This window comes from Argopecten irradians, chromosome 15 (assembly GCF_041381155.1).
Source record: "Argopecten irradians isolate NY chromosome 15, Ai_NY, whole genome shotgun sequence".
In the NCBI taxonomy this organism is placed as follows: domain Eukaryota; kingdom Metazoa; phylum Mollusca; class Bivalvia; order Pectinida; family Pectinidae; genus Argopecten; species Argopecten irradians.
This window is the reverse complement of record NC_091148.1, coordinates 22872561-22893914: the sequence shown is the minus strand read 5'-3', so window position 1 is coordinate 22893914 and position 21354 is coordinate 22872561. Positions and strand designations below refer to the sequence as shown.

The window sequence follows — 21354 nt, the reverse complement described above, 5'->3', positions numbered from 1 at the left end:
ATACAGGACCAAAAAAATTCCCGCGAGCCGGAGTCGAACCAGCGACCTAAGGATAGCTAAGTCATGACCCACTACAGTCCTCCGCTCTACCAACTGAGCTATCACGGGATACATGCCTCTCTAATATATATTTTGACCGAGTTCAAGAATATGCTTTCAACTGAATACTGAATATATTTATATATTATAACATGATTGACAACTTTTTATATTTTTCTGGAGGGAGAACATCAATATTCAGAAGAATTGTAGTCAATTTTGATAAAATAAACATATTTTGTATTGTATATTATGTACATGTTTTACATATGAGGCCTGTATGTAGACATATACCATGAATGCAAGGAAGATAGTTCTCGCATGTATATATTTTTACATAAAATGTTAATCAATAGTAATTAAAGTGACGAAATGCCGAAGATTTTCAGTTGCACCTACCAATACACACCATATGGTGTGTTAGTAGTACACGTGGTGAGTAGGCTGCTATGATCCACTCACCTGATATCTCCTTCCGCCTTCAAGAGCGTCGGTGGTGTAACGGTTAGCATGGTTGCCTTCCAAGCAGTCGATCCGGGTTCGACTCCCGGCCAACGCACCTTTGTTTTTTTTGTTTTTATTTTTTTTTAATTTTTATTTTTGTTTGTTTTATTTCGATTATTTGTTTAGTTAAGTCCCTGCCCTTCGAGTTATACCATTATTAAACTATAGCTTTTAATTGACACCTAAATGTATTTAGTAAAGTTTCAATTTAGTTTTGAGGTATAGGCCTAGTTCTCTATTGCATTATAGTGTGTTTCTATAGGTTATAATTTTCATATAATCTCAAAAATAGACATTTTATAATACAATGCATTTTGAAGGAAATTGAATCTTCATTTTGAATTTAAAAAGTCTCTGATTTTGAAGCATATTTCAAATCTTTAATTTAAATGGGTTCGGTGACTTATTTCTATATAACTACACTATATGTGTATCACGATAACAAGTCATGTCCTTCTTTATCTAGTAGGACTTCCGACCCGTGTAGTGAACTTTCTATTATAAAGGTTTGGGTATATACTTATTCACCATACGCTAAGCGTAGCTAGGCTACATTGTATATATCTCATACAAGGCTTTCTTTGACCTTTGTGCGTGTTATCAAAATAAGTAAAACATAAACTTAGAAGCCCCCAGTGAGGATCGAACTCACGACCCCTGGTTTACAAGACCAGTGCTCTAACCACTGAGCTATGGAGGCGTTATGGGGATATATTATATATTGAAATCTTGAGTTATCTAGTTATTATCATCCAAGTGTTTACATTGTATATGATTTTGAATTACCAATGATGTGTGATTTTAATACCATGCACTGAAAAAAATGAACATCTCGATGAAGTCGTGTCGTCGAAGTTAGGGACTCGCTGTTTTAGATCATAAAGTCGATCGCATGACTTCCCAATGTTATTCAATTGTTTATTTTTTATATTGCAGACAAATCATTCTATTTGTGACACTTCTTTCTATCTAAAGGAGATATGTTTTGCTTTCTTTTGAAGCATCATTTTGTCTTTGTTTACTTAATGTATATGCACGTGCAAACATTCCATTTTTTCTCACAAACACACGGTGTACCAATCAATAACTTAATGCAAAGATAAAAGGAAACTTTATCTTATTTTGACCAATATTAGATTTAGGACTTTATTGTGACATTGGAATAACAAAAAAAAAAAAAAAAAAAAAAACAACAAAAAAACGGGATTTGATTTGGAATAATTACCAAAATGTGAAGATATATTGTCCAGTGGTTTCTGCGGAGAAATGTCTGGGATATCATGGCGAAGGATTCATCGTCAGCTATACCTGGGAGTATTTCGCCTGTAAAGTACATCTTGAATGACTTATATGTCTGGTTTTGAAGATCGGGTATGTGCGAGAAAAAATGTCTTCTTTGCTTTCAAATATGACGCCCCACTCCCATCCATTGGCTTTCCAAGACAAAAACACAAACATTTGCCGCCATGGAAACAGAAGACGCTCATTCTTCTTGAACTCCAAATTCAAAATGCCGTTATTTGTATAAAAACTAATTAAACAAACCCCCAGTGAGGATCGAACTCACGACCCCTGGTTAACAAGTCGCGTACTATAACTACTGAGATATGGAGACGATTTCTTTACAATACAGAACTACTCGATTTAGAGGCTATGTGGTGAGAGAGGAACGTGCGAACATTACGCCATTTTCTCTTCCAAATATAACGTTACGCTCATAAAAACATGCCGTAACAACCAATATCTACCCACATGAGCGGATACCTATGTACACAATTAGTATGAAAAGACATGTAAGCTTTACTTAGATTGGACGTATTTAGGAATTGGATTCATTCATGAGAATTTGGAAGAAAACTTCTACGAATTAACGATTCGGAAAAATGCAAAATAGAAATTGTAATATTGGCCAATGGGGCCTTGTTTCGTTCTCGGACCATACAGGTAAATGCTACTAATTTTATGACGATTGAAGACGCTCACTCTTTCTGATCTCTGACAAACCGAACGCAGTTTTTATAAAATATTATAAGAAAGCCCCCAGTGAGGATCGAACTCACGACCCCTGGTTTACAAGACCAGTGCTCTAACCACTGAGCTATGGAGGCGATATATTCATTCCCGACAGCTGTTGCAGCTCTTCGTTTTATGCAATAGATAACAATCGATTGATACCGTGTCACAACAGTCAATTATGTAGCTGACAAATCTGCACTAGATATATATTGTCCTATGCATTATAATCTAATTATCTATCTCCACATTTCGGTAGTTATCTCAAATCTTATCCTGGTTTTTAGGTCATTCCCAAAGTCTCAAAAAGTCTTAAATATAGGTCAAAATAAGACATATTTAACAAAAATGTGTTAAATTGGATACATTTGATTGTGAACCATGTGTTTGTGAGGAAAAAAACCCGGAATGTTTGCACGTACATACATTAATATACAGTAACAATCAAACTATATTCACAAATACAGATAAATCTGTAGGCATACAAACAGACAATGATGCTCCAAAAAAAAAGCAAAAATATCTCCATTACATAGGAAGATTTGTCAATTTGTCTGCCACAGATAGAAAAAGATGAATACCATGAGGAAGCCTTGTGATCGACTTCATGAACTCACCAAAATGTACTTCTTTGATGGTGAGGTTGAACGTTTTGCTTTTAGTGTTCCAAACGATGATTGTTTTCGCTTTTGCAAATCTGACATCACACCTCAAACATATAGCTTTTCTTACAATGAGACATTAAATTGAGAGAAAAGTGCTAGTTTGCAATTGGCTAAAAATACTATAATTGTTATATGCTATAACAGTTATTTTTTGAAATCTTGTATTAAACAGATAACAACTGATTGGTACGGAGTCAAAGTAAATATCCCCGTGTCAATCTTTGCTTTATATTTGACAAGTGTCAAACAATGTTGGAATGTCAATGTGTTTGGGAGGGTGGACATCATATTGAAAGGAAAACAATTGTTATTGTTTCCGCCATAAAACAATCTAAAAAAAACGTTAATAATCTAACCCTACCCTCAACATCAGGTAAAAACAGGGCATTCAGAAAACAGTAGTATATTTGATGAGTTAAATGAAATCGACTACAAAATTAAAGAATCTGTCCCTATGGTAATACATTTTTTGTACGAAAAATAATTGTTTTTGTCCATGCTCCAAAAGATTACAAGAAAAAAAAATCCTGTAACTGTTGTCGCCCATGGAAACAGAAGACGCTCACTATTCCCGAAACCATCAATTTGCAGAATGTAATTAAATTGTTATAAAAATAAATTTCTATGAAAGCCCAAAGTGGAAGGGATCGAAATGGTAGGTTTGAAGTGTTTTTTTACATTTAATATACCGTAATAATTCAAACTATATTCCAAAAAATGTTTAGGTAAATTTTGTAAAGCAAACAAAATACACAATGCTGCTTTCAAAAGAAAGCAACATATTTACAAAAAAAAAATGGCCTCAAATAGAATGAAAATTTTGTCTGCCACATCAAGAAAAAAATCTATATCTTCGAGTGCGACTTACTATCGACTTACACGAAGTCGTATATCAAATGTAAACTACATATTGTATTTTTTTTCTTCAATGTGTCATGTAAAACCAGACACGATTCAGCAATTGTTCAATGTGCCGATTTTTATCTGGTTAGTCATCTCTGACCAAGGGATACTTTTTAATTTTTCTATATTTACATCTGATTTACCTCGAGTTTTGTGAGAATAGGGGTTGAAACATTTTGGTTTAAGGTTGGTTGTAATATGCCGAAAAACGACCTATCGATGGTCGTTTTCGCTTCTGCTTCTCAATATAGAAATCACCGCCCTAAACACATTGCTTTTTTTTCCTTGAGACGTAATTGCTGAACAATGCAGGATAAAAAGCATACATTTGAGCAGAGATTTAAATAGTAGGGATAAGAAGGTACCTCATAGCCTTACTTAACGACGCCCGCAGCGGAAGCTATCCCAGAGTGCATCGCGTGTCTACAGTAGTCTAACGACGGCCATATTTGAAACTACGCTTCGCCCGAAATGAAGCAATCTAGGACTAAAATTCAGGTGATGAACAGAAAATAAACCAAATAGCATAAAGTTTTGGCTCTTTATTGCAAATGTAATTTATTTGAATAATCCATCACATTGTTTCATAATTGTAGAGTTTTGATTTACACTCGAGTTAAACGAATTGCATAAACTGTGAAATCGTACCCCCCTCAACCGTCAATGAATAACCTCGGATCCTCCTAACTGATACCATTGTGGATCGCCCCGTGGAAATAATAGATAAAGAATACAAAAACCCAGAAATGACTTGCTGATTATCAATTAATTGACCGATTTTCCATTTAGTAATTTCCAATATATATGTTTGCTTCGTAGAAATTTAAAAGAGTTAATATATGTCAATTGAATATAAGATGAACATAAAGAACCTTTTGAATGTTCGAAGCTACCTAAAATTTTATAATGGCGACGAAACCGTTTTTCCGATAAGGGTCGTGTAAGATAGCACAATATTAAACCCACATACTCTTGAATTCAATATTGGTGACTGATTATCCAGTTAAAATTTCAAATATTGTTGCTTGGTTAAATTTTACATGATAAAATATTAAATTGATTTAAATTTGAACATATTGAACCTTTTGAATTTTTGGTGGTAAATCTGTACACAAATCATCGAAGTTACCCAAAATTTATAATGGCGACGATACGTGTTCAGAATCAAGGGTCGTGAAAGATAGCACAATTAAAACCAACATACTCTGATTTTTCAATAATTGACTGATTTCCATTTATTTAGTTTTCAAATATTAATTTTCTATTGATTGAGTTTTGTACATATGGGAAACTTTTAAAGCTCAAGTACAAGTGTTAACAAATTATCGAAGGTACCCAATATATCATGGCGAAGAGATACATTTTTTTTTTTTTCATTTTTTTTTTACAGTGCCGATCCGAGCTGTGATCGGATAGCAATAATTTTGAGTTATCTAATTAACGGAAAGTGATATTTTGCAACCTGCTATAATCACAGGTGTCTTAAACTGGTCGATCAGGTGAACCGTCGGCCAGAACATCCTGGCCACCGCCCCAGGTCAATCGCCTCACTTAACTCCAACTGGTGGTCCTAATTTACCTGTGATTTGAGTCTCGAAGGCCTATGCAAAAAAGTTTTTCTAAATTAAGAATTAAATATTTTCTAATCTTAATTTACTCCCAAACAGTTTTGTATTGTAAGAATGCCATAGAACCATGTTTTGAAAAATAAAAGTTGAAATCTAAGTGTAAATAGTATAAATTAATTTCCCACCGTCTTAAATACCAGAAATTTGAAATATAATTCATTAAATAAATCCTTGCTTTACCAAGCATTTTTTTTTTACTCAAAGTCAAAATTGAAATTTCCTGGGTTAAACTCATTAAATTTATATTGTCCGTACTTTTTCATGTCTAACGAATTCAAGAAAAGCTTTTATAAATAGTGTACCCATTTAATCACTCAAAATTATACTCAACATTTTGATCATTGCTTACAGAATTTTTCCAATGCATAGGTTATTAATTTTACAATTTTTCATAAAAACACAACAACAGAAATGTATCTTCATCATTAGCCTCATCATCCCCCAACCAACAATTGGAAAGCCCTTTTTTGGCATTATATAGGATATATTGGTAATTATTATTACATGAAATGGTTAAATATAACATGCATGAGATTAGCGTCTCTAATGCAACAGTAAAAAAAAGCTATTGAGAATACTTTTCGATGTTTAGTGGTTTTGTATATAGTCGTATAAGTCATTATATAGAAGTAAAATGCCGTACACAGCTTCATTGGGCTTAACACTAATGAAATAAACTCTCGCCTCTAGCTATTAGTGGGCGCAGACCGCACGGGCTGGTCCTCCTCGCGGTAACCGTTCATCCTTTTTTTACGAATAACAATAGGTGGCACGTGATATCGCGAGAACAGCCCTATTACTTATCCTCCCAATGATATTTAAAAATCTCTTGATTTGAGATAAAAAAAAATTGAGATAATTTTTTTCACAAACACGTTATATAAGTGGTAAATAAACAAATTTTGCTGTCACAAAACTGTCCCGTTTACTAAAGTGTAATATATGAAATGTGAAAGAAAATATTTCAATCGTTATATCTGCTAGTGGGAGAAACATAGACGGGTAGCTTTTATTTAAAATTATAAAAGGGAATATTTGGTCCCCACACTTAGGAATACTTTATGGTAACGGTCACATTCCAAAGTAACTAAAACCTGAATATAAACCGCAAATTGTCACATGTAGTTTTTTGTTTATTTAAGCAGGCTATGACGACTCCAGTGGGATACTCCGCAACAAATGACGCTTATAATTGGAATTTATATCTGATAAGCTTGAAAGAACGACTTTTAAACCCACTATCCACAAATCGGTTGTGCCGAGCTATTTGAAACTGCCTTTCGTCCCAATATGCTCGGCAACCGTCCCCCGATTTTTTGTTTTATGACAGCGAGGGGCTATCGTCCAACTTTATTCACTGAAATATGTCAAGTGTGTAAATTTCGTACCTATATTAGTTATTTTACTGATATGAAATTAACCTTAATATTTCAAGTAGTACTATAGTTCATTTTTATCCGCTTCAAAAGTGACGTACCTGTATAATTGGCGTATTGTTGTTTTTGACAGAATTGTCGTTCACGATGGTAATGCGGTCCAAAAGTCCAAATTTTTGAAATTGGTTTGTCGCTTCAATACAGATTGTGAAATATTGCAGCATTGGTTTTCCTTATCTACTCATTCATAGATGGTAAAGACTAACGAGACTACATGAACACATGCTATTAACTTTTTATCGTAACTATTTTTTTGTGAACTTGGTTAGATCCCTATAAAGTTGTTTTGTTTTTGTCGATATCACAAATTTGTACATAATTTGTAATTTGCATTGTCTTTGTGAAACCATATGCTTGCAGAAGCAAATTGAAAGTGGGGCAACCCTTTTCAACAGTCATATTTACCATTAGTTCAGTTTATGTAGTACCATTTTTGTTTTTTAAGCACGTTTCTGTTTAAAAAGTAATTAACCGAATAAAAACTTGCAGTGACAATATATAAGAAAAATAATTAAAATTAAAGATGTTTGCATTAAAGGCATCCGATGTAAACAAAATGGTTTTCACAGATCTATAAAGCAACAGAAAAATACGTGAATACATGATAGAACAGGATCACTTAGAAGAGGGTTTTTAGTGTTTATGATTTAGCAGTTTTACAATCTTGAATGACATTTTCACTGATAGTTTCTCCAAAGATTTTCTGAACTCAATAATTTGCTTTATACAAATAAACACACTATAACGGTTGAAAAGGTACATGTAATATAGAATATATCTTAACAACAATATCACAAATGATCATACGCAAACAAATTATAAAAGCAAATCAGTCGATAACAAGAGGCCCAGGAAACATCGTGACGTCTACCCATTGGATTTGCAAAATTAGTCAATTTGATATGTGGGACCAATATCTATTAGCGCTTCATGTTGAATAGCCGATGTCCAGTTGGCATTCATGCTCCCCTAATTGATCAACAGCATTTTCATTTGATAACAATTGTATGATAACATTTAAAGATATCTCCTTTAAGTATAGGAAAAAAGCAATATCGTCAAGGACGATAACAACTATAGTTTATGTGATCGTAATGGCCAAAACATTATGACGTTACATGAAAATAGCGGATAGCAGATCATGCACAGCCTGAATGTCAAATGCACTTGGTAAAATAAATAGCAGTGGGGTTGCATGAAAAAGTAAACATCAATTCAATATGTAAAATGAATGCTATTAAGCACCGTATATGTAAAAAATTTCCAAGATAGCCAATATAGTTAAATTCATTTTGTAATATTATCTGTCCCAAAAACAGCATTATAAATAAAACCCAAGTAAATGAAATCAAAATATCAGTATATCAAAAACCAATTTGCAGTAATTGTATATCTACATGGCAACGAACTTCAAGTTGTCGACTACCATGTGCTTTAATTTGTGCATTATGTAAAACCAGCACAACAATGTAAAAGAGACAGATAGTACTTATAAAATTCAGCAGTATAAGGTAAAACCAAAAGCACATAAAAATATGTAAAATAAATCCTATATATTAAAACCAAAGTATATGATAAAACTACCAGTTTGGCCATTGTGGTCAATGCACGGTCCCAATATGAAATATGCATAACTTTGCTCACAATGTGAGAATTTGAACCATAGCACAAGTACAACTATTATGAATCAAGAAAATGATTCTAAACATGGATATTAAAATAGATCCTTAATACTCTCTGGCAAATACCTGTATTTGTATCGAAACAAATGAGTTTTCCCTTGTTCCCATCTCGTTTCTGATTGATCCCGAAAGTATTTTATGTACATAACTGATCAACAACATGAAACCCCTCCAGTACTTTTTTCAGCAGAGTAATAATAACAGCAGAAAGTAACAAAAAGACGGATGGATGACAATGGGGGGGAAAGGTTATTTATAGCAGTCGCCAATACCATTTGGCTGATAATTCGGTTAAAAAACCTCATCTTTTCAAGATCAAACAGATAATATTCAATAAAAGTGTATTGTAAAAACGCTTTTCCACTGGAGTTGCATGAAATGCGTAAATAACGACTACATGTACAATCAGCAATGCTGTAATATTCAGTTTTTCGTAAATTTTTTGGATGTGGACCGTTAACCCCCTAAAGTTCTAAGTGTGAACCGAATATGCACATTTCATAATTTCTACACTTAAGCACCGTCTATGTTTCTCCACTAGAGCAGATATAATGAATGATATATTTTTCTTTCAGCATAGTCCATAAATTACATATTAGTAAATGGGAAGACGTTTTGTGCAGCAAAATTTATTTTTTTTTCAACTTGTTACGTTTATTGAATAAAAATGTGGACCGATATCCCCTGCTGTCGAAAAAATATTGTGTCGAGTGTAATGCATTATCTGAGCTAGTATATGACGATATCTTATGTTTCATCAGAGTCTCTAACAACACACTGTCTTTTGACTCGCGATAGGTACTGTGCATTGCTTTAATGTGATAATTTCAGCCGATTTCATCTTGATATTGTATAACTCCGATGACGTAGTGTCCCATTGAATCATATATGTAAAAACCAATCAGCCAGTATATGTATGTAACCAATCAGCAGTATATGTTAAACCAAACAAGCAGTATATGTAAAACCAATCAGCAGTATTTTAAAACCAATCAGCAGTATATGTAAAAACCAAACAGCAGTATATGTAAAACCAAACAGCAGTATATGTATATCAAACAAGGCAGTATATGTAAAAATCAAACAGCAGTATATGTAAAACCAAACAGCAGTATATGAGTAAAACCAATCAGCAGTATATGTAAAACCAAACAGCAGTATATGTAAAACCAATCAGCAGTATATGTAAAACCAATCAGCAGTATATGTAAAACCCAATCAGCAGTATATGTAAAACCAATCAGCAGTATATGTAAAACCAAACAGCAGTATATGTAAAACCAAACAGCAGTAAGTATATGTATAAACCAATCAGCAGTATATGTAAAACCAAACAGCAGTATATGTTAAAACCAATCAGCAGTATATGTAAAACCAAACAGCAGTATATGTAAAACCAAACAGCAGTATATGTAAAACCAAACAGCAGTATATGTAAAACCAAACAGCATATATGTAAAACCAATCAGCAGTATATGTTAAAAACCAATCAGCAGTATATGTTAAACCAATACAGCAGTATATGTAAAAACAAATCAGCAGTATATGTAAAACCAAACAGCAGTATATGTAAAACCTAATCAGCAGTATATGTAAAACCAAACAGCAGTATATGTAAAATCAAACAGCAGTATATGTAAAATCAAACAGCAGTATATGTAAAACCAAACAGCAGTATATGTAAACCAAACAGCATTATATGTAAAACCAAACAGCAGTATATGTAAAACCAAACAGCAGTATATGTAAAACCAAACAGCAGTATATGTAAAACCAAACAGCAGTATATGTAAAACAAACAGCAGTATATGTAAAAACCAAACAGCAGTATATGTAAAACCAATCAGCAGTATATGTAAAACCAATCAGCAGTATATGTAAAACCAAACAGCAGTATATGTAAAACCAAACAGCAGTATATGTAAAACCAATCAGCAGTATATGTAAAACCAAACAGCAGTATATGTAAAAACCAAACAGCAGTATATGTAAAACCAAACAGCAGTATATGTAAAACCAAACAGCAGTATATGTAAAACCAAACAGCAGTATATGTAAAACCAAATCAGCAGTATATGTAAAATCAAACAGCAGTATATGTAAAAAAAAAATAGTAAGCAGTACATGTAAAAACCAAACAGCAGTATATGTAAAAACCAAACAGCAGTATATGTAAAAAACCAAACAGCAGTATATGTAAAACCAAACAGCAGTATATGTAAAACCAATCAGCAGTATATGTAAAACCAATCAGCAGTATATGTAAAACCAATCAGCAGTATATGTAAAACCAATCAGCAGTATATGTAAAACCAAACAGCAGTATATGTAAAACCAAACAGCAGTATATGTAAAACCAAACAGCAGTATATGTAAAACCAAACAGCAGTATATGTAAAACCAAAACAGCAGTATATGTAAAAACCAAACAGCAGTATATATGTAAAACCAAACAGCAGTATATGTAAAACCAAACAGCAGTATATGTAAAACCAAACAGCAGTATATGTAAAACCAATCAGCAGTATATGTAAAACCAATCAGCAGTATATGTAAAACCAAACAGCAGTATATGTAAAACCAATCAGCAGTATATGTAAAACCAAACAGCAGTATATGTAAAACCAAACAGCAGTATATGTAAAACCAATCAGCAGTATATGTAAAACCAAACAGCAGTATATGTAAAACCAAACAGCAGTATATGTAAAACCAATCAGCAGTATATGTAAAACCAAACAGCAGTATATGTAAAAACCAATCAGCAGTATATGTAAAACCAATCAGCAGTATATGTAAAACCAATCAGCAGGTATATGTAAAAACCAAACAGCAGTATATGTAAAAACCAATCAGCAGTATATGTAAAACCAAACAGCAGTATATGTAAAACCAATCAGCAGTATATGTAAAAACAAATCAGCAGTATATGTAAAACCAAACAGCAGTATATGTATAAACCAATCAGCAGTATATGTAAAACCAATCAGCAGTATATGTTAAACCAAATCAGCAGTATATGTAAAACCAAACAGCAGTATATGTAAAACCAATCAGCAGTATATGTAAAACCAATCAGCAGTATATGTAAAACCAATCAGCCAGTATATGTAAAACCAATCAGCAGTATATGTAAAACCAAACAGCAGTAAAACAAGCAGTATATGTAAAACCAATCAGCAGTATATGTAAAACCAATCAGCAGTATATGTAAAACCAAACAGCAGTATATGTAAAAACCAATCAGCAGTATATGTAAAAACCAAACAGCAGTATATGTAAAAACCAATCAGCAGTATATGTAAAAACAATCAGCAGTATATGTATAAAACCAAACAGCAGTATATGTATAAAACCAAACAGCAGTATATGTATAAAACCAAACAGCAGTATATGTAAAACCAAACAGCAGTATATGTAAAAACCAATCAGCAGTATATGTAAAACCAAACAGCAGTATATGTAAAACCAAACAGCAGTATATGTAAAACCAATCAGCAGTATATGTAAAATCAAACAGCAGTATATGTAAAACCAATCAGCAGTATATGTAAAACCAAACAGCAGTATATGTAAAACCAAACAGCAGTATATGTAAAACCAATCAGCAGTATATGTAAAATCAAACAGCAGTATATGTAAAACCAAACAGCAGTATATGTAAAAACCAAACAGCAGTATATGTAAAACCAAACAGCAGTATATGTATAACCAAAGTATAAAACCAATCAGCAGTATATGTAAAACCAATCAGCAGTATATGTAAAACCAAACAGCAGTATATGTATCAAACCAAACAGCAGTATATGTAAAAACCAAACAGCAGTATATGTAAAACCAAACAGCAGTATATGTAAAACCAATCAGCAGTATATGTAAAACCAATCAGCAGTATATGTTAAACCAATCAGCAGTATATGTAAAACCAATCAGCAGTATATGTAAAACCAATCAGCAGTATATGTAAAACCAAACAGCAGTATATGTAAAACCAAAAAGCAGTATATGTAAAACCAAACAGCAGTATATGTAAAACCAAACAGCAGTATATGTATAAAACCAAACAGCAGTATATGTATAAAACCAAACAGCAGTATATGTAAAACCAATCAGCAGTATATGTAAAACCAATCAGCAGTATATGTAAAAACCAATCAGCAGTATATGTAAAACCAAACAGCAGTATATGTAAAACCAAACAGCAGTATATGTAAAACCAAACAGCAGTATATGTAAAACCAAACAGCAGTATATGTAAAACCAAACAGCAGTATATGTAAAACCAAACAGCAGTATATGTAAAACCAATCAGCAGTATATGTAAAACCAATCAGCAGTATATGTAAAACCAAACAGCAGTATATGTAAAACCAATCAGCAGTATATGTAAAACCAATCAGCAGTATATGTAAAACCAATCAGCAGTATATGTAAAACCAATCAGCAGTATATGTAAAACCAAACAGCAGTATATGTAAAACCAATCAGCAGTATATGTAAAAACCAATATTAAAACAACAGCAGTATATGTAAAACCAAACAGCAGTAATATGTAAAACCAAACAGCAGTATATGTAAAACCAAACAGCAGTATATGTAAAACCAATCAGCAGTATATATGTAAAACCAAACAGCAGTATATGTAAAACCAAACAGCAGTATATGTAAAACCAAACAGCAGTATATGTTTAAAACCAAACAGCAGTATATGTTAAACCAAACAGCAGTATATGTAAAACCAAACAGCAGTATATGTAAAACCAAACAGCAGTATATGTAAAACCAAACAGCAGTATATGTAAAATCAAACAGCAGTATATGTAAAACCAATCAGCAGTATATGTAAAACCAAACAGCAGTATATGTAAAACCAAACAGCAGTATATGTAAAACCAAACAGCAGTATATGTAAAACCAATCAGCAGTATATGTAAAACCAAACAGCAGTATATGTAAAACCAAACAGCAGTATATGTAAAACCAATCAGCAGTATATGTAAAACCAATCAGCAGTATATGTAAAACCAATCAGCAGTATATGTAAAACCAATCAGCAGTATATGTAAAACCAAACAGCAGTATATGTAAAATCAAACAGCAGTATATGTAAAACCAAACAGCAGTATATGTAAAACCAAACAGCAGTATATGTAAAATCAAACAGCAGTATATGTAAAACCAAACAGCAGTATATGTAAAACCAAACAGCAGTATATGTAAAACCAAACAGCAGTATATGTAAAACCAAACAGCAGTATATGTAAAACCAAACAGCAGTATATGTAAAACCAATCAGCAGTATATGTAAAACCAAACAGCAGTATATGTAAAATCAAACAGCAGTATATGTAAAATCAAACAGCAGTATATGTAAAATCAAACAGCAGTATATGTAAAATCAAACAGCAGTATATGTAAAACCAATCAGCAGTATATGTAAAACCAAACAGCAGTATATGTAAAATCAAACAGCAGTATATGTAAAACCAATCAGCAGTATATGTAAAACCAAACAGCAGTATATGTAAAACCAAACAGCAGTATATGTAAAACCAAACAGCAGTATATGTAAAACCAAACAGCAGTATATGTAAAACCAATCAGCAGTATATGTTAAACCAATCAGCAGTATATGTAAAACCAAACAGCAGTATATGTAAAACCAAACAGCAGTATATGTAAAACCAAACAGCAGTATATGTAAAACCAAACAGCAGTATATGTAAAACCAATCAGCAGTATATGTAAAACCAAACAGCAGTATATGTAAAACCAAACAGCAGTATATGTAAAACCAAACAGCAGTATATGTAAAACCAAACAGCAGTATATGTAAAACCAAACAGCAGTATATGTAAAAACCAAACAGCAGTATATGTTAAACCAAACAGCAGTATATGTGTAAAACCAAACCAGCAGTATATGTAAAACCAAACAGCAGTATATGTAAAACCAAACAGCAGTATATGTAAAACCAATCAGCAGTATATGTAAAACAAACAGCAGTATATGTAAAACCAATCAGCAGTATATGTAAAACCAATCAGCAGTATATGTAAAACCAACAGCAGTATATGTAAAACAAACAGCAGTATATGTAAAAACCAAACAGCAGTATATGTAAAACCAAACAGCAGTATATGTAAAACCAAACAGCAGTATATGTAAAACCAAACAGCAGTATATGTAAAACCAACAGCAGTATATGTAAAACCAATCAGCAGTATATGTAAAACCAAACAGCAGTATATGTAAAACCAATCAGCAGTATATGTAAAACCAACAGCAGTATATGTAAAACCAAACAGCAGTATATGTAAAAACCAAACAGCAGTATATGTAAAACCAAACAGCAGTATATGTAAAACCAAACAGCAGTATATGTAAAACCAAACAGCAGTATATGTAAAACCAAACAGCAGTATATGTAAAAACCAAACAGCAGTATATGTAAAACCAATCAGCAGTATATGTAAAAACCAAACAGCAGTATATGTAAAACCAATCAGCAGTATATGTAAAACCAACAGCAGTATATGTAAAACCAATCAGCAGTATATGTAAAACCAAACAGCAGTATATGTAAAACCAAACAGCAGTATATGTAAAACCAACAGCAGTATATGTAAAACCAAACAGCAGTATATGTATAAAACCAATCAGCAGTATATGTATAAAATCAAACAGCAGTATATGTAAAACCAAACAGCAGTATATGTAAAACCTAATCAGCAGTATATGTAAAACCAAACAGCAGTATATGTAAAACCAAACAGCAGTATATGTAAAAACCAAACAGCAGTATATGTAAAACCAAACAGCAGTATATGTAAAACCAAACAGCAGTATATGTAAAACCAATCAGCAGTATATGTAAAACCAAACAGCAGTATATGTATAAAACCAAACAGCAGTATATGTATAAAACCAAACAGCAGTATATGTAAAACCAAACAGCAGTATATGTAAAACCAAACAGCAGTATATGTAAAACCAATCAGCAGTATATGTAAAACCAAACAGCAGTATATGTATAAAACCAAACAGCAGTATATGTAAAACCAATCAGCAGTATATGTAAAACCAACAGCAGTATATGTAAAACCAAACAGCAGTATATGTAAAATCCAAACAGCAGTATATGTAGCAAAAACAAACAGCAGTATATGTAAAACCAAACAGCAGTATATGTAAAACAAACAGCAGTATATGTAAAACAAACAGCAGTATATGTAAAACCAAACAGCAGTATATGTAAAACCAATCAGCAGTATATGTAAAAACCAAACAGCAGTATATGTAAAACCAAACAGCAGTATATGTAAAACCAAACAGCAGTATATGTAAAACCAAAAAGCAGTATATGTAAAACCAAACAGCAGTATATGTAAAACCAAACAGCAGTATATGTATAAACCAAAAGCAGTATATGTAAAACCAAACAGCAGTATATGTAAAACCAAACAGCAGTATATGTAAAACCAAACAGCAGTATATGTAAAACCAATCAGCAGTATATGTAAAAACCAATCAGCAGTATATGTAAAACCAATCAGCAGTATATGTTAAACCAATCAGCAGTATATGTAAAACCAATCAGCAGTATATGTAAAACCAATCAGCAGTATATGTAAAACCAATCAGCAGTATATGTATAAAACCAATCAGCAGTATATGTAAAACCAAATCAGCAGTATATGTATAAAACCAATCAGCAGTATATTTAAAACCAAACAGCAGTATATGTAAAACAAATCAGCAGTATATGTATAAAACCAAACAGCAGTATATGTTAAAACCAAATCAGCAGTATATGTATAAAACCAATCAGTAGTATATGTATAAAACCAAACAGCAGTATATGTATAAAACCAATCAGCAGTATTTGTAAAACCTAATCAGCAGTATATGTATCAAACCAATCAACAGTATATGTAAAACCTAATCAGCAGTATATCTATAAAACCAATCAGTAGTATATGTATAAAACCAATCAGCAGTATATGTAAAACCAATCTGCAGTATATGTAAAACCAATCAGCAGTATATGTAAAACCAATCAGCAGTATATGTAAAACCAAACAGCAGTATACGTAAAACCAATCACAATGGGGACAACCTACGTCATCGGAAGGGATATCGGGCACACAAAAACAATGAAAAAACGCCAGCTTCATGATGTAAAGCGGCTGAAAATATCACATAAAAGCAATGCAATTTGTGTTGTGAGAGACTCTGTGAAACTATTAGAAATCGTCAAACTAGCTAAAATAATGCAAACACCTCGACACAATATTTTTCGACAGCAGGGATATCGGTCACATTTTTTCACAAACACGTTATAAGTTGTAAATAAACAAATTTTGCTGTCACAAAACTGTCCCGTTTACTAAAGTGTAATATATGAATGTTGAAAGAAAATATTTCAATCGTTATATCTGCTAGTGGACAAACATAGACGGTGCTTTATTAGAAATTATAAAAGGGATATTGGTCACACTTAGAACTTTAGGGGTAACGGTCACATCCAAAGTAACTAAAACTGAATATAACAGCATTGTACATGTAGTCGTTATTTAAGCAGCATGCGACTCCAGTGGATACGCCGCAAAAAATACCTTTATTGAATTTATCTGATCTTGAAAGACGACTTTTAACCCACTATCAGCAAATGGTTGGCGAGCTATTGAAATCGCCTTTCGTCCATTGCTCTTCATCCGTCCGTTTTTTGTTTTGACAGCGTGGCTATCGGTCACAATTTCTGATTGATCCCGAAATATTTTATACATAACTGGATCTACATATGAAACCCCTCCAGTACTTTCAGAGAAATAACAGAAACAAAAAACGGATGGATGACAATGGGGGAAAGGTTTTTTATAGTTCGCCAACCATTTGCTGATAATCGGTTAAAAAGTCATCTTTCAAGATCAGATAAATTCAATAAAAGTGTATTGGCGCTTTTCCACTGGAGTTGCATAAATGCGTAAATAACGACTACATGTACAATGCTGTAATATTCAGTTTTCGTAATTTTGGATGTGACCGTTACCCTTAAAGTTCTAAGTGTGACCGATATCACTTTCATAATTTCTAATTAAGCACCGTCTATGTTTGTCCACTAGCAGATATAACGATTGAAATGTTTTCTTTCAATAGTCATATATTACATATTAGTAAATGGGACGGTTTTGTGGCAGCAAAATTTATTTTTTACAACTTGTTACGTTTTATCTAATAAAATGTGACCGATATACCTGCTGTCGAAAAATATTGTGTCGAGGTGTTTGCATTATCGAAGCTAGTTTGACGATATCTTATGGTTTCACAGAGTCTCTAACAACACACTGTCTTTGACTCGCGATAGGTTTAGAAGATGCATTGCTTTTATGTGATAATTTCAGCCGATTTTCATCTTGAAGCGGGCGTTTTTTCATTGTTTTTGTGTGCCCGATATCACTTCCGATGACGTAGGCTGTCCCCATTGAATCAGCAGTATATGTAAAACCAATCAGCAGTATATGTAAAACCAATCAGCAGTATATGTAAAACCAATCAGCAGTATATGTAAAACCAATCAGCAGTATATGTAAAACCAATCAGCAGTATATGTAAAACCAATCAGCAGTATATGTAAAACCAAACAGCAGTATATGTAAAACCAATCTATATGTAAAACCAAACAGCAGTATATGTATAAAACCAAACAGCAGTATATGTAAAACCAAACAGCAGTATATGTAAAATCAAACAGCAGTATATGTAAAACCAATCAGCAGTATATGTAAAACCAAACAGCAGTATATGTAAAAACCAAACAGCAGTATATGTAAAACCAAACAGCAGTATATGTAAAACCAAACAGCAGTATATGTAAAACCAAACAGCAGTATATGTTTAAAACCAAACAGCAGTATATGTAAAACCAAACAGCAGTATATGTAAAACCAAACAGCAGTATATGTAAAACCAAACAGCAGTATATGTAAAATCAAACAGCAGTATATGTAAAACCAAACAGCAGTATATGTAAAATCAAACAGCAGTATATGTAAAACCAATCAGCAGTATATGTAAAACCAAACAGCAGTATATGTAAAACCAAACAGCAGTATATGTAAACAAACAGCAGTATATGTAAAACCAAACAGCAGTATATGTAAAACCAAACAGCAGTATATGTAAAACCAAACAGCAGTATATGTAAAACCAAACAGCAGTATATGTAAAACAAACAGCAGTATATGTAAAAACAAACAGCAGTATATGTAAAAACCAAACAGCAGTATATGTAAAACCAAACAGCAGTATATGTAAAACCAAACAGCAGTATATGTAAAACCAATCAGCAGTATATGTAAAACCAAACAGCAGTATATGTAAAACCAATCAGCAGTATATGTAAAACCAATCAGCAGTATATGTAAAACCAAACAGCAGTATATGTAAAACCAAACAGCAGTATATGTAAAACCAAACAGCAGTATATGTAAAACCAAACAGCAGTATATGTAAAACCAAACAGCAGTATATGTAAAACCAAACAGCAGTATATGTAAAACAAACAGCAGTATATGTAAAACCAAACAGCAGTATATGTAAAACCAAACAGCAGTATATGTAAAACCAAACAGCAGTATATGTAAAACCAAACAGCAGTATATGTAAAACCAAACAGCAGTATATGTAAAAACCAACAGCAGTATATGTAAAAACCAAAAGCAGTATATGTAAAACCAAAAGCAGTATATGTAAAACAAACAGCAGTATATGTAAAACCAAACAGCAGTATATGTAAAACCAACAGCAGTATATGTAAAACCAAACAGCAGTATATGTAAAACCAATCAGCAGTATATGTAAAACCAATCAGCAGTATATGTAAAACCAACAGCAGTATATGTAAAACCAAACAGCAGTATATGTAAAACCAAACAGCAGTATATGTAAAACCAAATCAGCAGTATATGTATAAAACCAAACAGCAGTATATGTAAAACCAAACAGCAGTATATGTAAAACCAAACAGCAGTATATGTAAAACCAATCAGCAGTATATGTAAAACCAACAGCAGTATATGTAAAACCAAACAGCAGTATATGTAAAACCAAACAGCAGTATATGTAAAACCAATCAGCAGTATATGTAAAACCAAACAGCAGTATATGTAAAACCAAACAGCAGTATATGTAAAACCAAACAGCAGTATATGTAAAACCAAACAGCAGTATATGTTAAACCAAAAAGCAGTATATGTAAAACCAAACAGCAGTATATGTAAAACCAAACAGCAGTATATGTAAAACCAAACAGCAGTATATGTAAAACCAAACAGCAGTATATGTAAAACCAAACAGCAGTATATGTAAAACCAATCAGCAGTATATGTAAAACCAATCAGCAGTATATGTAAAACCAAACAGCAGTATATGTAAAACCAATCAGCAGTATATGTAAAACCAAACAGCAGTATATGTAAAACCAAACAGCAGTATATGTAAAACCAATCAGCAGTATATGTAAACAACACGAAACAACAGTAGTATGTAAAACCAAACAGCAGTATATGTAAAATCAAACAGCAGTATATGTAAAACCAAACAGCAGTATATGTAAAACCAAACAGCAGTATATGTATAAACCAAAAGCAGTATATGTAAAACCAATCAGCAGTATATGTAAAACCAATCAGCAGTATATGTAAAACCAATCAGCAGTATATGTAAAAACCAAACAGCAGTATATGTAAAACCAAACAGCAGTATGTAAAACCAATAGCAGTATATGTAAAACCAAACAGCAGTATATGTAAAACCAAACAGCAGTATATGTAAAAACCAAACAGCAGTATATGTAAAAACCAATCAGCAGTATATATGTAAAAACCAATCAGCAGTATATGTTAAACCAATCAGCAGTATATGTTAAACCAATCAGCAGTATATGTTAAACCAATCAGCAGTATATGTTAAACCAATCAGCAGTATATGTAAAACCAAACAGCAGTATATGTAAAAACAAACAGCAGTATATGTATAAAACCAGCATAATGTAAAACAACAGTATATGTATAAAACCAAACAGCAGTATATGTAAAACCTAATCAGCAGTATATGTAAAACAAATCAGCAGCATATGTAAAAACCAAACAGCAGTATATTTGTAAAACCAATCAGCAGTATATGTAAAACCAATCAGCAGTATATGTATAAACCAACAGCAGTATATGTAAAACCAATCAGCAGTATATGTAAAACAAATCAGCAGTATATGTATAAAACCAAACAGCAGTATATGTATAAAACCAAACAGCAGTATATGTATAAAACCAATCAGCAGTATATGTATAAAACCAAACAGCAGTATATGTAAAAACCAATCAGCAGTATATGTATAAAACCAAACAGCAGTATATGTAAAACCAATCAGCAGTATATGTAAAAACCAATCAGCAGTATATGTAAAAACCAAACAGCAGTATAT

General features: G+C 32.4%; 4 non-coding genes across 4 annotated transcripts; 1 reads left to right on the top strand and 3 right to left on the bottom strand.

Moving 5' to 3' along the window:
- Positions 1–18: 18 nt before the first annotated feature.
- Trnay-gua (transfer RNA tyrosine (anticodon GUA)) lies at positions 19–108 on the bottom strand. The gene is given in 2 exon segments: positions 19–54; positions 72–108. It is a non-coding gene; the product is annotated as a tRNA-Tyr (tRNA).
- Positions 109–526: 418 nt separating this feature from the next.
- Trnag-ucc (transfer RNA glycine (anticodon UCC)) lies at positions 527–598 on the top strand. The gene has a single exon. It is a non-coding gene; the product is annotated as a tRNA-Gly (tRNA).
- A 572-nt stretch (positions 599–1170) lies between these two features.
- Positions 1171–1243, bottom strand: Trnat-ugu (transfer RNA threonine (anticodon UGU)). Its single transcript has one exon. It is a non-coding gene; the product is annotated as a tRNA-Thr (tRNA).
- Positions 1244–2578: 1335 nt separating this feature from the next.
- Trnat-ugu (transfer RNA threonine (anticodon UGU)) lies at positions 2579–2651 on the bottom strand. Its single transcript has one exon. It is a non-coding gene; the product is annotated as a tRNA-Thr (tRNA).
- Positions 2652–21354: the final 18703 nt, after the last annotated feature.